This window comes from Zosterops lateralis (assembly GCF_965231275.1).
Source record: "Zosterops lateralis genome assembly, chromosome: 4".
Taxonomy (NCBI): domain Eukaryota; kingdom Metazoa; phylum Chordata; class Aves; order Passeriformes; family Zosteropidae; genus Zosterops; species Zosterops lateralis.
The window spans coordinates 39,202,969-39,217,567 of record NC_139765.1 but is presented as its reverse complement, the minus strand read 5'-3'; the positions used below and the strand labels follow the sequence as shown (position 1 = coordinate 39,217,567).

The 14,599-nt window shown below is 40.5% G+C and overlaps 1 protein-coding gene across 3 annotated transcripts in view; it reads left to right on the top strand.

The window, feature by feature from the left end:
• Positions 1-4,314: 4,314 nt before the first annotated feature.
• The window catches only part of FRS2 (fibroblast growth factor receptor substrate 2), a 44,971-nt gene continuing 34,686 nt past the window's right edge, over positions 4,315-14,599 (top strand). Inside the window, exon 1 of one of the 3 annotated variants that reach the window (XM_083860250.1) lies at positions 4,315-4,336. The gene's annotated coding sequence lies outside the window, so the exon portion shown is untranslated. Of the gene's footprint in view, positions 4,337-10,003; positions 10,095-14,599 lie in introns of those variants that run through there. The other 2 variants (XM_083860248.1, XM_083860249.1) reach the window with 2 other exon arrangements.

Below are 14,599 nucleotides of genomic sequence, written 5' to 3'. Positions count from 1 at the left end.
CTTCTGAAAAAAAAACCAACCCAACTATTCACTGTACTGTGGAGGTGTGCTTTCATAAGAAGGGCAGGATCTGGCTGTAAGTAGCTGCTGTGTGGCCCTTACTGTATGCAGGAGGTTTGTTTCATTGTGAAAACAAAAATTTCTTGATGTGATATACAAAGTGCTATTCTACTTAACATGCCACACATGAGAGGATGCAGAATGTGATGTGACTGGAGTTATTCTGTTCAGGCAGCACACTAAGTCCAACTCTCTTTGTAAATTTGTTTTCCATCTTCTTAAATGTTGTCATAGCCTGAATGTGTGGGGTTTTATTTTTAAAAAGAAGGGTTTTTTAGTGTCAAATGGATTTTGGAAAATGTGGGTCAGAATACAATTACTGTAGATAGTCTCCTATAGCAGAGAAAGTGCACAAGCTTCTGCACTGCATTTCAACCAGAAACATGCTTTCAGCACAGTCATAAACCAGGAAAGAGTGTTTCTAGTACAGCTGTCACCTATAGCTGTGTTAGATGGTGCCTACAGCAATATCAAAGGCCTTCTGTATTACAAAACAAAGTGACTACAAAGTTCTGTGATTGAGGCTGTTGCTATGATTTTATTTTTAAGAGAAACTGTATGCTCTCCTATGTTTACTGCAAGAGTAAAGTTATAGTTGAAACATTAAGGATCTGAGTCCATATTAATCTCCAAAAAGACATCCAGGCTTTGTGCTGGTGCAGACATACTTCATACCAGTCAGAGAAGACTTCCCTAATGGGAAGACAAACTATACATGAAATGCAAAACATTCCAAAGTTCTTCAGAAAAAGAGATATAAGTGTCCATTTCATGGCTTTGAGAAGTTTTGTGGTCTCTGAATAGCATATGAAAGGAAACTGCAGAAACACAATGCAGAATTTGGCATTCTATTTCCCAAGACTCCTCTCTTTGTCAGGTGTAGATACTAAGAAAGAATACAAAATAAATAAGAAAACACTGTTTTAATCAAATAGATCACAGACCCAACTAGGTTGGAAAAGACCTCTAAGATCACTGAATCCAACATGTAATCAATCACCACCTTGTCAACTAGACCATAGCACAAAGTGCAGTCACTTCTTGAATGGTGACTAGCATTGGTGACTCCACATTCCCCAGCCAGTCCATTCCAATGGTTAGCAACCCTTTCCATTAAGAAATTCTTCCCAACGTCCAACCCGAACCTCCCTGGCAGAGCTTGAGGCCATTTCCTCTTGTCCTGTTACCAGCTGCATGGGAAAAGAGGATGATCTCCACCTTACTACAGCCTCTTTTCAGGTAGTTGTGGAGAACAATAAGGTCTCCCTTTTTTCTAGGCTAAACGACCTCAGTTCCCTCAGCTGCCCCTCTAATGACTGACTGACCCTCTAGACCATTCCCCAGCTCCATTGCCCTTCTCTGGACACTCTCCAGCACCTCAATGTCTTTCTTGCAGTGAGGGGCCCAGAGCTGACACAGGACTCGAGGCGAGGCCTCATCAGTGCTCAGTACAGGGCAAAAAGATCTGCTGTTAAATGTATGTGACTGGACTGTGCTCCTGCTCACAGAATTGAATACTGCCTAAATCAACACAGGCCAAGGGCGAAAATGCTTGACTCTCAGAGTCCAAATTTCATTATAAAAGCCACCAAAACATGTCGGTATCACCTCGTAAGAATTCAGGAACTGGAACAAGAGTGGTCTATGAGTCAGCACTGAAATATATTAGGACAGTGTGATAAGAACTTCTGGAAATATAATCGACTGTGATAAGAACTTCTGGAAACACAATCTACTGAATATCTGATGCAGTTCAAATTTATTTCCTCTTAAAATACTAAGAATCTTTCAAAAATATTTAATGACCTAATTTTTAAATTCTGTTGCCTCAGAAAAGCCATGCATTTAGCACACCCTGTAGTGGCTGTATAATACCATATAAAAAATGCTGAAGCAAACAATTTGAAAAGTTTATTTACCAAAAAAATAATTTTACAGATTTTATCTGTGGATGAAACATTTATGGAAAAGCTTTAAACATGCTAGCAGCATCTAATTTTTTTAAAAAAAAGTGAGAATGTGAGCTATAGTAAAACAACACAGAAGGCTTTTGACTTCAAAGTTGACATAAAGAAAGTTTAATGAGATCTAATAGAAATGAAGATGCCATCAAAGGACTTAAAGCAAAAAGTTCATAATTTACAAAAGTCTGTAAAGCAGCTATATAATCTTTGAAAGACTTGTAATTGATGCAGTATCTGGACAGAGCTGTAATAATCTCACTTTGGGATGACAGAAATGATTCCAGATAGGAACAGCAACAAATATGTCATGGACTCAAAACATCTATTCGTGAAAACAAGAAGGAACAACAACAGAACAGAAATTCTCACCACGAATGCAACACAGCAAGGTCTCAAGAAGCAAGAAAATCCTCTGGAGAAAGATCTATAACAGCCACAAAGTGCAACTCCAGTATCTAAATACTGAATTGGTCTGTTAGTAAATCTGGGTGAGCTGGGTAAGGTAACACCCAGGGAAACAGTAGGGATGACCAATTTCACACATGAACAAACACAGCACTTCACCTTTGCTGAAGATGTTGAACTTGACTGTCAAAGAGATGTTGTGCTATCCTAATTTGATACAAATCCTGACATAATTTCAGTGCAGCCATTCAAATGAACTGGTGAAGGTGTCATGAGAGCTAGAGGGAGGAGAAAAATAAATGGCCCAGAAGAGGACACACTTCAAAACTTTGTTCCTTGCTCATCCAGAGACTGCTGAAAAGACTAGGGGAAAATTGCAAGGCACAATGCTTGAATGTGCACTCACAGATCGAGATCAACAACTGCACCTGAACAGACTTTAAGGCCAGTCCTGTGACCTGAATGTCATGAGGGATCCTGCAGGTGTTTAAGAACAGCCCATTGCTTTGAAGCCCATTGGTAGATCATATTTATGGCACATGAACACAATACTCTATGTTAGATGACAGTGTTTGCTACATGACTTCACCTATTACATGACTCAGACATAGGAAAATCCCATTTGCTCTGTTTATCCATCTAGTCCTCTGGGTCCTGACTCACATGCACAGGAGCCAACAGCTGTGATAGTACAAATGCTAAACCACAGTTGTGCTTTATCCACCCTTTTCCTTCTAGGTATTATCACCTTTCTAGCATGTCCATCTGAAGAAAATTTCTGCTTGGACTTCACCTTTTTCAGTTCTCACACAGCCTACAGATTAAACAAATGCCAGGATAGTGGAGTACTGTGATCCATTTACTTTTGACTTTTCTGCTACAAAGCAGTAACTGTCCAGGGGAGGGAAGAAAGTGAGCAACTGTGAGAGCAGGATTTTCTATTCTCCTTATCATGAGGTAACTGAAACAGAGTCAAAAGAGGAGCTGCACAACCCCTGAGAAAGTCAGAGACACAGACAAAACTGTTATATGGAGCACCCTGGTGCAGGCATTGTTTGGTGAAGAGTTCAGAAGTTAATTACGGCCAGAGCAGGTGGGTAACAGGACAGACAGAGCTGAATTGTATACAAGCTGCTGGCTGCTCTAGCTGTGAGCAGTGCGTTTCTGTGTTTGTTGGGACAGAACCTACACATTCAAGATAATTGTAGATCACAGTGTCCTCTGGCCCAAGGCCTGTCAAAGGTATTGGTCTGTGAGGAGGGTACACGGTACACGGAGTAGTGAGAGCACAAACCTGTGGGGCTTCTGCACTGGCTAACAGGAGTTTTAAGCGTTTCCAGAAACCTGCACAGGTGTGGCACCTCCTCTGGTTCGGGTTTCCCCAATACTTTGTGCTGTCTCTTTGTTGTTTAACGCGCACATCGCTCGCCTTTGCGTTCAGCGGCGCATCCCTGACTGACCCGGCCCAGCTCCGGGGTCACCGCCTGAACCGACACCGACATCGAGTGCCACAGGTTACAGCGAACGGAGCCACTCCGCCCCAGAGCTGTGCGCGCAGTTACAGCCTTTGTTTATTTATCGATCTATTAAAACCTAAGGAACCCATGAGACGCGCTCGGCGGGCACGCCCCTCCCCTCCCCGCCCCGGTGCCGGCCGTGCCCGCCCCGCCACCCCTGATGCCGCTGCCGGCCCCGCCCGGCCCCGCCCGCCCCGCGCTCCCGGAAGGCGCTGCCCCGGAAGCGCTCGCGCGGCGCTCCGGAAGCGGAGCCGGGCAGGTCCGGCCCAGAGCGCGGCCCTGTCGCTGCCGCGGTCGGAGGCGCAGCCGTGCCCCGGCCCGACGCGGGGCCGCCGTCTCGCCCGTCACAGGCGGCCCGGCCCGGCGCCCAGCGCGGGGCTCATGGCCCAGGTGGGTGCCGGTCCTCGCCCCCTTCCCCGGCTCCTTCCTGCGGGTGCCCGGCCGGCTCCGCTGTCGCTGCCTCGCAGTGGAGCCCCCGGGCCCCGGAGCAGCCCCTTGTCCGGGCTCCTCCCGCCGGGCCCGGGCCGGGACGCGCCCCGCGGTAGGACCTGCTCTTCTTCCCGCGGGCGCGGAGCTCGGTGGGGCCGGGCAGCGGGCACGGGGGGCTCCGGGCCGGGGCTGTTCCTGGGCGGGGAGGGCCGGGCACGGAGCGGGACCGCCGCCTTACTCTGGGGCTGGGGCGGGAGTGGGGGCGGACGAGCGGAGTGCGAGTTTAGAAACAAAAGATGAGGCGATAGATGTGTCTGTGGTGTGGCTGTGCTGGAGGCAGGTCCGGCTGCCCGGCCGCCTCCTCGCTGCTCGGCGTGTCCCATGGTCGTGTCCCATCTCGTGTCACCTGTCAGGCCTCGCACCTTCTCCGGGCCAGCTCCGTCCGTCACACGCCTGCGGGACAGGGGCGTGTGCTCCTCCACTGAGCAAAGCCGAGGGACTTGGGAGGTGCGAGCCCTGAGACATGGAGAGCTCTGTGGGGTCGGTGGGCTGGGACACGCAGACTGAGCCTGCCGGGGCCCGGCTCCTCCAGGCTCTTGGTGTGTGCTGTGTGTATGAATGAAAGCGATACCGAGCTCATTCCTCGTTGTTTTAAACTGCCCTTCCTGTGACACCGCTACACGTAAATGTAGCAAGGTTAGATCTGAAGGCATACAGGCGTCAAAAGGTGTCTCAGTGCTGATTTGGCTTTGAGTGCTCATCTAAAGTTGAAATTTTTGAAGAAGAATGCATGTTTTTGTATCTTCCTGGTCACTGCATCTTGTACAAAGTCATTGCATAAGAGTCATAATCGTGATTAGAAATCACTAGGAATGTTGTTGGGACTGTGAAAGTAATGGTATTATTGCAATGAAGAAACAGTGTAGAAATCAAAAGATTTTAGTAAGTGTTGAAAAACCATCTGTGGTTTGATACTAATATTTTTAACAAGCATTTTATTTGTGAGATTTAAATATTCCCGCATTTTTGTTTTTAACTTTAAGGCCTAGTGACGAAGTGGTGCTTAGTGTAATGAGCAAAAAGAGTTCTCTGAGTAAGTCTTTAATGGTGTTAACATTAGCAGTAATTCGTTTAATCTATTCTGCTAATTCTACAGTGTATTTGTAGTTAGTGAAATGAAAAACTAACTTTTAAAGATTTATTGCTCTGTTAAAAGTGGCTTGGTATTAAGATATGTGGGTTCACATCCAATAAGCATTCCGGTTTTTTGTTGAAGCCGGGGAAATTCATTGTCTGTTTTCCTTGGTTAGCAAGTGCATTTGAACAGCACACCTGTCTGTGTCTGCTTGAAAGGAGACTTGTATCAGTATTTCAGGTCCAAGTACTGCTAACTCCATGCTAAAGGGAACGAAAGTAAGAACCTTATTCTTCTACTGAGAGTCCCTGAGTTTATTTACTTCCAAGTCAAGAATGCCTTGAAAATGCTTGTTGAAACAGTGTGACAGCAGTTGTATGAATATATGGTTAAATAGCTTTTCAGGGTTTTGCTCACTTTCCAGTTCAGTGTTTTGTCTCAAGTGTTGGTGGTGAATTGTAGTCAAAATAAACTGTTCTTATTTTTCTATAATTTTTATAGGCAGAGGGTACTTTGGAACACTTTTTTGTCATACAAGAATTTTCTGTTAAAGAGAAGATCAGTTGTTTTATAAAATGCTGCTGTATGCAGGTGGTAGTCTGTGGAAGAATCTAGCTTTGTGAGAGAGTTTCATTAATTGGGAAAAGATAAGGTATGGCATTTGGGAAAACTGGTTTTCGGAAAAGAACATCTCATTCTGCACTTCAATTCTTGTACTGTAATGTTGATAGGTCTTGCCTTTTGAATTTATATTTCTTTGTTAACTGGATGAACGTAAATGGACATTTCCTTTGTATGGAAATAGTTCTCTGCTAAATTTAATGATTCTGTTCTAAATCCCATTGTTTATAAGTTAAAAAGATCATTGCTAACAGTCTGTACTCCTACTTAAGATGTGTTGCTGTTCAAAAGTTAGCTTGAAAGTAGCTGCATTCATGTTTATTAGGAGTCTGGTTATGACCTCATTGAAATTAGTTTTGTTCATTTCTGTGATCATTGGGACTTGTAGTTCAAGCAAAACAACTTTTTGAATAATAGATGAAATTCACTCCTGGGTAGAGAGGTTTGTTAGACGACTTTAATCACCAGAACCATTTAAATTTCTTGTAAGTACTAAACGATGGTTAAGATAACACTTAATGTGGCTGCAATGGTTTTATTCCATGTATATTCTTCTTATGCAAATATCTGAGGTCATTTAATCAGTGATGTTTGAAACAATTATCTGGTAAAACTATCATTGAGTTAGAGAAACTAACACTCTCTCTTTGTTTTATTGAATATAAAGGGTGAAAGTGGTTAATGGAGTGAACTGGCCTCACTTTTTGCTTCTTGTGCCCAAGTAGACTATGGCTACTTAGGTTCCCATAAAGATTAGAATAAGGCTTAATCTTAGGAAAAAATAGATTAAAATAGTCATATTCAGCTGTGTGGACAAGTTGAAATTTAAAATATGGTGGTGTCTGAGTTTCCACAGCATCTCAAGCTGGTTAAAATTGGACCTCCCACATTCCCAGCATCCTTCCTTCTCCTCCTTGTGCCGGTAAGAATTGCATTGGGAACTCGTTCAGGAACCTGTACTGGTTGAAAATTAGCAACTTTTTTTTTCTTTTTCTTGATAGAATTAGTTTTCAGTTGATGGGTACCCTGAACCATCTCACCTGGCAGTTGCACAGCTGTCAGTGGCTGTGTGAGTGGAGGGGTGGGATCCTGGAGAGGACGAGCAGGAGTGGCTCACCACAGGCCTGGGTCTGTGAGGCTGCTGTTGCAGGACTCCAGCCTTCCACCTACTGCTCCTGCTTTGCATTGACATACAGCTGGCACAGACCAGCTCCACCATTGAAAAACATGGTCCTGTTTGCTTCCACCCTGCTCTGCTGCTTCCTCCTTTGTGCAGGCAAATACTTGTATGGTTATGTGGTGAGCTGGGCTGAGGATTGAACTAACCTGGGGGAGGGGCAGGCAGGGAAGGGTTTGCTTTGAGCTGGATCAGTTTGCTGCACAAACATTTGTGCTGGCGCAGAGATGGGGGTGGAAGCAAGCAGTGAGGGGAGCAGGGTGTGTCTGTTTCTTTTGGTGACAGTGACACACTATGCCAGTTTAAAGTAGATTTGGTACTGGCCTAGTTCTGTGAAGTTAATATGGTACAGCATTAAAGGATTGAAGATGTCGTTTGGTTATGGCTCAGGGAAATATTTACGTCTAAGACCCCTTAAACCAGGGTGGTGTGTGTTCTTTGAAGGGATTTTGGGGGAAGAATCTGGCCTTTTGTATAGTAACTAATTAAAAAAAAAATAAATTGGTACCTATTGTTTCATACAACTGGTGCTCATCAAATTACTGCACAAATGAATGTTTGGTATGTATATTGAATTTTTAAATTTTAAATTTTTAAAATACTTAAATAAGGAAGGTTAGTGATCAGAGTGTCCACTAAGAAAATGGCAGTGTATTTTGCAGTAACAAGTAGATAAGGAGACAGAACAAAATCTATGAAAATTATGAGGCTGATATAAGATACACATTCTAACTTCACGTAGTTTCTAGGGAGCCAGTCTGTGACTTCCTAAGTAACTATAATGATTAATGGTTTTCAAAATCCATCTTATTCAGCCTATCATAGAGGTTGTAGTTAATATTTCAGGATATGGATAGGCATTGATTTTCTTTTTTTTTCCTCCCCTAATATCTGAAAATTGTAGATACAGTGCCCCCATCCATTTGTCCCTCCTTCTCTGCCATAGATTACCATGTGTAATAATCCTTTCCACCAGAGAAGCCATATGCAGTGTTACATGCTTTAGTCATAATCAGCCATTAAATGGACTGTATTAGCTCAGCCTAACTTCACTTGGTCAGTTACTTTGATTAATTTTTCTCTAAGTGGATTAGTGTGCTCTTACATGATTCACTCTGTTGCAAGTCTGTATGGGTGGTAGTCTCTGCTCAGTGGTGATGAGTAACTGGGCAGTAGCTACTGCTGGAAGAGATGACCTATCTGCAGCTCTTAAGTAACGTTTTGTGTAAAAATGTAATGGGTTTTATTTTTGTCTGCTACTGTTTTTTTATCCAAATGGTACATCTCTGCTGTCCAGAGATGTAGGGCATGCAGATGGTATTTTGGTTATGTATGACTTGTAGAACAGCAGTTGTAATAGACTTTCAGTTTTCTACCCTTAAACATCATCTTTAGTTGTTGGCCCTTCTATGTAATCAGTGCTAGATTTGACGATTCTTTTTAAATTTGAACTGGTGATAAACAGGTGCGTAGTGCTTTCTCATGTAAGTATGTGTGCATACAAATATCTGAGTATGTATGTCACATATTCTCCAACTTTCGTGTTCTTTTCAAAGCTTCATCCTCACTGCATCTGACAGGGTGGCAACAATCATGATGGCAAATTTAATTCACTCTTTATTGTGTTCCCTCTTCCTGCAACCATGGGATTCTCCACAATTTCAGTTTTCCCCTCAAGCTTTAAATGACAACAAAAATAATTACCTCTTGGCTTAAATAAAGAGAACTAATAACTTATTTCTGATGTTTATACAATAAAAATTCATGATTATTTCATGCTTGGGACTGTTCTTTTCTAATTAGTGGAAATGACATTGTGATTACTGACTGTTTCCTTCTCATGCCTTAGAGTACTTTAATTTCATGTTTTATTTTATTCTTTTTCTAAAATGCTTTTACATCCATATGTGGGGTAGTGAGATGAGAAGCTCCTTGTCACAGGAGTGATGTGTAGTCTGTCACTGTCTTCTCAGGTGGTCCAGGGTAATCCCTGAACTTTTTGCTTGAATCTCAGCCAAATATACCAAAATAATACTTGTATCTGTGTTAGGCCGTGTGTTCCTCTCAGATACTGCAAGTGTAAACTCATTGCGTTGCATGAAATTGCAATCATAACTGACCATACTGGATGGCCTTTATTTACTTCAGCTTCTAGAATCAGCCAGTTACTAGACCTGCTGTTTCTTCCCACAGAACTGGGTGGGTTTTGTTTGTTTTGATTTTATTTTGTTGTTTGTTTTTTTTTAAGTAGATGTTTAGGTTCTGTTTTGGCTGTAGATAGAAACACCTCTGTGTTGGTACATTTTTGGACCAGGATTAAAAAACCCTACATTTAAAAAATGTAGGTTTTAAGCTTATCTTTATTCTTTCCTTTATTTATGATGTGTGTATCTTATGGCAAAGGTGCTCAATTATATTTTGCTATTCAGCTTTTTCTTGTACGTGTGTTTGTTACTTTTCTATTGAGAAAAATTCAGTTCACGAATACCTTATTAATTGCCTCTGCTTGTAGCAAATGTAAAATACTGTCAGGCAGTTGGCATATCTGAGATACTGATAGTTTTCCTGTATGTATGCCCAAGTCAGGAGAGACTGAAGCCCCATGTTGTCAGTGTGAAGAACTGACTCTTTTCCTTGGCTTTTCTTCGCAGCGATTTTGATCCTGGCAGGGTTGAGATGCTACTGCTGTCATTCGCAGTGGTGATGGTTACTGTAAACCCCTGATCCATACTGAGTGCTGCTGATGCAATGGTGAAAAGTTGCTTTAATTTCCTGCCTTTCCAAAGGTAAAATAAACTCTCCATCCCATATAACTGGGCTCCTGTGTTTCTGATGCAAGTTACAGGTCTTTGATCTCTCATGAGAGCTGCAGTTTAAAATAGTGTGTTGATATTTTCACTGTTCTCCTGTCACTGCTGCCATAGAAGTTAAACTGCATACTAGTTCTTATCTGCTGGGATTGCACACCTTGGCACAGGTGAAGCATTTGTCTTTCATGAAGATTTTCCTAAATGCTTTGCACAGGTGTATTGCCTTCTTGTGTGATAGGATGACACCTGGCCCAATATGCAGGTGGGGACATTTCATTCTTACCATTATTTACTGGGCAAATCTGATAGTAGTAATACTGATTGCTGAGAATCATAAAATACCATGATTTGGAAGAGACACAATTGTGTGGACATTGGAAAGATATTCATCAGCACAATACTAGATGAATTTCTGAGATGAAATGTCTTTATTTCATTACTTGCAAGATGTTTGACAGGGTGGAGAGTTGACTGGTTTTGCTGTGCTTTAGGACACTTGCGACATTTTTCCCTAATGGAGATGTTGAAGCAGTTGCTTTAAAGAAGGAACTCTCACTATTTCTTCTTTTTCTCCTACAGAAATGCAAACTTTAGTTTATATTTAAACTTGAAGTGAGAAATGAACAATCTAATGCTGTGTTTGATTTTGGTAGCAATGTATCACGCTGAGCCTGTCTGAAGTGACAGCAGTAGCTTTTTGCTTAGCAGCATGGCAGAGCAAAACTGAGTTGACTATGCAGCAGTTATCCTTCAGACATGGCTAAATTTTTCAGTCTATTTATGAGTATCAACAAACACTTTGTGCATACTTTTGCCATGCATTGAATGCTTCTATTTTCCTTTAATTTAGCTTAAAACTAGTAATGGAATTCCTGAGGTTTTGAAAGGAATAGCTCTTGGCAAGCCTAGGGTTTTGAAACCAAAGGCAAATTAAGATACCAAGCAAACACGGGGAGGGCTACTTCTTCAGGGAAGTATGTTAAGATTCTTCTGGCATCTTAGCATTTGTTGTAGGGCTTGTTTTTTAATCTTTTTGAATTACTTCTTTAAAGCACAGTTGTTGTTATTTTTCTTTTAAGAAAATCTTACTGAAACACAAGTGGACTTTTTTTCCCCTTGATGTCACTCCACAAGTTTAGCCTTTTCAGGCAACCATTACAAGTAGAGGGTATTAGACTACTGTTTTTTCTAGCTGTCTTTATTTTTCAGTAATTCCACACTGATTGAAGCATGTAGTTAGAACACAAAATTTAGTTTAAATAGAATATTTGCTTTTGAATCACCACAGAAATTGTAATTGAAAGTAGTTGCTGTTGTGCATCTGTCAGGTGGTACAATAATACAATTTAAAAATTATTTGCATTTTCAAAGTGTAGTTTGGCTTTTTTCTAAATGCATAACTAAGCTGCTTTAGGTTTGTGGGAATGAGAGGGTGTGTGATGTAGGGAGACTTGCCTGGCTGCCACAGCCTTGACCCCCTCCTGCCTTTTGCAGTGCTGCTTGCTGCAAGCATCTTCCCACTTCTGTACCCTCTTCCCACTAACCCTAAAGTGTGCAATGTTCACAGAAATCTCTGCATCTCCTATATTTAGGTTGCTGTAAACTTTGTAGAGTTTCGTGGCTCTTTGTAAGTCTTCATTCAGTTCTGCATTTCTTTTAAGTGTTTTTTATCATCATAAACATTTTGAATGTTTCAGAGCTCCTTATCTTTTTTCTCAAACTTAACTCATTTGCCTGCCATTTGCAATGCTGCTGACGGTGTAATAATCCTCCCTCACTCAGGGAGGGCACTTGTTTGGGAATAGCCCTTTCTTTTTCTTCTCCTTGAGTCCACAGTCATGTTTTATTCATATACTCCTTCCTTGTCCAAATAACGTTTTCAAGATCACATTTTCTTTTTCTGTCTTTGCAAATGAAGTTTCTGTATCTGCCATCTGGAGTACTTCAAGTACCTTCTCCCTTTGCTGATATTCCTATCTCTGCAATCTGTTCAAAATACAGCTGCTAGGATTTTTCAGTAGCCTGGCTGCTACTTTCCTCATCAAGCTAAAGCTCGCTCATTGTCTTTGAATTCAAAGACCCGTGTCTCGTATTTCTGCATCGTAGCCTTTTTCCTTGCTACTTTTGGCACTTGAATCTGTCGTCTTTTCTTCCCCCCCGCCCCCCCTCCCCCAGGCTCATGTCTTTACTTATGTTTTGTATCATATCCTTTGATTTACAAAACTTCTGAGATGTTATATATGTTAATACTATTACAAGAGAAAATGACTGCACCTCTGACCATTCTTCTTGGATATTAGAGTATCCTGTTGTCTCTTTGCTTATACAGATAAATAATGTTTTAAATTTAAGTGGACAAGGATACATATTACCTTTGGATCTTTTCTTATAGGTAGTTTGGAAATGTATATTGCTGTGTATCTTTTAAATGTGATTTATTTGTCCAGTGATTTTACTTCGGAGTGCACCAGTGGCACACTTTAAAATCTGTTGTGTGATAAGGTGTCGTATTTTGTGGCCATTTAGTATCATATATGATTTCAGTTAGTAAATATTGTTTTCTGCACTTGGCAGGCTTTTTTGGTGAGGCAGATGTAATCTGCAGCTTTTATTGAAATAATACAAGAATGGAATTAAACTGGCAATCAAAGTAGTATTAAGTGCTATGTCATATAGTTGATTTATTGCAGAACTAATGCTAATATTAAGAGAGGTAATATTTTTTTTTTTTTAATTAAGGAAAGCCAAGTCACTCTTAAATATTTTTTTTTCGTGTTTCATGAAGCTTTGGTCCCAGGGTTTCTGTGGCTTGTGTTTTTGCATTTTGTTTGTGATTTTTTGGGGTGTTTATTTCAGAGAAAGGTAAACTGCTGTGGCTACTTGTAATTTGAGGTTTTTTGGCTGGTAATATAATGAAAAAGTAAAATTTCAAGTAGTTATAATAGATAAAAGAAGTTATAATAGATAAAATAATAGATTTTAAGGTATAGCTTGCTGTATGTGTCTTAGGAATGTTTTAGGATAGTATAGTTAAGTCATTGTGAATCTCTTCTGTGTCATGGCAGCTGCCTCATGTTTTCTTCTCTTAAAATATGCTGAGTAGACTGTCATAGCTTGAAACTGAGAATGCAATGTGTATTGCTTATCAATTTGTATTGCCATAAATGTAAAAGGACTAGGGTTAAATAGCGAGAGTTAAGAGTGTTAATTCTCTCAGGGGTACCAATGTTAATACTAAAATAGGCTGGATGTTTCCTGTCAGACTATAGACAGGATGCACTATTTGTGCATCTAGAATGGATGTAGTCTTAAGTTCTTAAATAATTTTCCACTACTTTTGGGCTACAAAAAGCATTTAATTGGTAAATATTTATATCTCAGTATGAATGTGAATGCTTGCCTTCTTGTCTTTCTGATAGCTGTCTCTTTCTTCATTTGGTGTGCAAGTTTTAGGTGATGGTATTCAGTTCCTGAAAGAGCTTCCTCTGTGCTTGCAATTTTGCTAGGAAGGATGCCATTATGTTAATCTTTGTTATTAAAAGGTATTTAGTTGAGACTTTTTAGATCTTGAAAAGTAATGAACAAGCTAATATTAAATCCAGTGCAATAAATTGTTCTCTAAACTTGAACTTTGTGGTATTTTAGTATTATGTTAACAATATTGTTGTCTCTATAGTTAGAGAAATTCTGAGTAATACATGCCGATTGGTCAGTCCTGATACTCCATTCCTGAAAATTGCTGGACTAGAAAGAATGTATAGAGGAAATGAAAAAGGAAAGGTGCTACATAGACCTCAGACAAACTATTTTATTTTTTTATATTTTCTTCCCTCTTCTTTTTTATTTTTTTTTTCAGTAGAGATGTGAACCTTTCTTGTGGAGTACTTATGTTCTCCCTCCCTAAGTTCTAGCACTTTTTCTGATAACCGAGGTTGGGAGAGCATTTCCAGCTTGTCCTGTGGCTCTTTAGTTCTAGAGCAGTGTGCGTTTTGTCTCAGAGGTACAACATATACCAGAAACTTAGATAAGCTTCTAGTTTCTGTAGGGCACTTAGAGTTTAAGTGTACATTATGACTCTTATTTTAAGATACTTATGGCCACTTAGGGTCTTGAAATATTTCTACTAGTAAAGTGCAACAAAAATGCTCTTCAAAATCTAAAGTTCAAGTTATTTGTCTTGGATTTTCTCTGCCTACAGTGTTATGCTGATCATCTGACCTTCATAAATGTGTTTTCTTTTATAATGATTTTGTGTCAGTGTCAGTAGATTTGCTTAATAAATATTTATTTCTTTCTGCTTTAGAGTTCATTATTCTGTTAAATCCCTATTCACTAGTTCCATAGAGCACAACTTCATGTACGTCTGCTCAATTTAAATTTACTTCTCTTGAAGAGTTTGTATTTCTTACGTCAGCTGTAATATAGAATTCTAATTGTTAAATGGATGTAACTTACTAATTGTAAATAGTATGGTTTTAAAA